Below are 2426 nucleotides of genomic sequence, written 5' to 3' on the forward strand. Positions count from 1 at the left end.
GGGGGGGGGGGGGGGAAAAGGGGAGTCTCGACGCAGTGCTTTGAACTATGAATGTGTGAAGCGTATGTGGAAACAAGGAACGGTTTCCGAAATTTCGTTTCTGGTAAACTGTTTGGATTGGTCGTCAAACAAGAGTGTCGTCCACATAGAAACTTTTTAAGTGGAAGAAATTTCGACTGATTCATTAACCCTACCGAGTCTCGCTAGCCAGAAAAACTTTCGCACAACTAGCTGTCAATCGTGGCGCGAAACATGGGAATAAGGAAGACGGGTATGACTCCTGGGCTAAGTTGAACGGGTCGAATGTAAGACAGGATCAACTAAACTGCTGAAAATATTCCGCCCATGATCAAGCCCTTGGCTGTAATCATACGACAAATTTCTTTGAATCTTTGATTCGCTCATCAATAGAGTGCCTTGGTCCTGTTTTACGTATGATTTGGAACAGCCCCTGCCGTACTAGCTCTCCTCTGGCTGTCAGACTCTCCAAGACCTTCATGTCCGCACAATATTCGTTTGACTGGACGTCTAACAAACCGTCCAGGCGAATTATGAATAATAATGCAATCTCAAAACGATACAACGTCTTGCTTCAAGTGACAGTGATTTTTCCGAAGTCCCAGTGGTTAGACGACACCATATGCCGGGTTCTAAACGCCACGGATAGCGGCTGTTAGCTTATCGACCAGTCTTCTGGAACTGGCGCTTTCAGCGCACCACATAGACTTTGTTGTTTCCTCGATACTTGACTTGAAAAGATTTTCGACTGTTAGTGGGAAGTTTGCTCGGGAAATTCGGAGAGAACTACCTCGGGCGTGGACATGATCTCAGGCAAATTATGCATCACGGCAGTCGGGTGAGATCGATCCAAACTCAAAGCTGCTCAAAAGTATAGGGTGGCAGGTAGCGCAACGGTGCTGTTGAAGAAATACTAACGGGTAGTAAAGGTTATGAAAGACGCTCACCATCACCATTACACAAGTCCCATCTAAACGTACCAACAAGCCGTGCCTCCGACGAACTCAGGCACTTTATTTGCGCACCAATATATGCAGAGATCGATACCATAACTGAACTCCTCATGGCGGACACCAAGATCTTCTTGGTAAGTTTATCACTGGATGACATACACAGTTGGGGCACGAGCAGAGACTAGGAACAAGCGATGGTTATCATACCAACTGGTGCGATTCCCTATGGAAGTAGGCACAAAAACAGTAGAGAAATGACTATTTACGGGCATGCAATCAAAAACAAGGAATACCTAACCCGGGAGCTCACAGCCACACCAACAGCAGCAGTTGGAATAACCGGAATGATGCAGACGATGCTAACTAGACTACTGTCCCGTAACTCTAATCACCATACCCGGATACTGTCTGTGGCTCATACGGCCACAGCAGCAAATGTCTGATTAGAAATCACAGGGAGTGCGGGAAACACGGTTTGTTGTTCGGCTTAATCAAGGTAGGAACATTATAGGCCGTATTAAAAAGAATGGGACGAGGCATGTCAATTGGACACAAAGCAGTGGGTGTGGGTAGTTGTATGTAGTATGTATGTATGTATCTAGTATGTAGTTGTATGTATGTGTGACGCTTCGCCGCCTTACTGCGCAGAAAGAATAAAAGTGGACAGGGAAGGGATAGTGCCAGCTTACCAATTAGTTCGCAGTGCCCATACATCCAGACATTCATTCAGGCAATCTGGATAGGAAATGACAACAAGAACGCCACTGACATCTATTAACAGCCGTATCAGGAAGCGTCCTTTGGCTTAAAGGCGTGATAGCAGGACGGTGGCGGTCGGCCCCATGTGTAAGGGGGAAGTTGATGAAAACTCCTTGATTTCATTGGTGTGGAATAGATCGTACGTGGTAGTGCTCACATACAACGAACAGAAAACGGCAGATGTCACATCGATCCCAAATATGTTTAGGGCTGCGATTTCGGTTCCTTTGCACTGTGAGCTAAGAAACCGCGACGCAGCTGCGCGTGATGCAACATGAAAAATGCAATATTCAATGACTAAACTGAAGAGTGCCACTGATGCGTCCGCAATGGAACAAGAACCACAGACAATTTTCAATAGCGGAACCAGGTCGTGGAGGTACTGAGGAAACTAGACTATCCATCGGCTTTCAAAACATGTTTAATCATACACCAGTAAAATCCCATCTGTCGTTTTTCATAACAAAGCTGTCTCCAAGTAAGTAAAGGGAGAGAATAGCGTGCGACATTATCACCAGACCTGCACGTTGGATGGATGAACTTACAATAATTGAATAACTGATACGTTGAGGTTACAGCGGATCAGATGGGTTCGGCTCAGCTAGCGAACGTGCAGGCATGCATGTTGGACGTCTCGTATCATTGGGCTCCTGCTGAACTGAATGGACACCTACCGGCTGTCAGAGTGCAAGCTTC

The 2426-nt window shown here is 46.2% G+C and overlaps 1 protein-coding gene across 1 annotated transcript in view; it reads right to left on the bottom strand.

Moving 5' to 3' along the window:
- The window catches only part of T265_11823 (hypothetical protein), a gene marked incomplete at both ends in the record, with an annotated part of 25948 nt that overhangs the window by 19882 nt on the left and 3640 nt on the right, over positions 1 to 2426 (bottom strand). The gene's annotated exons all lie outside the window — the stretch shown is intronic.

The sequence above is a fragment of the Opisthorchis viverrini genome (assembly GCF_000715545.1).
Source record: "Opisthorchis viverrini unplaced genomic scaffold opera_v5_602, whole genome shotgun sequence".
NCBI classification, from domain to species: Eukaryota; Metazoa; Platyhelminthes; class Trematoda; order Opisthorchiida; family Opisthorchiidae; genus Opisthorchis; species Opisthorchis viverrini.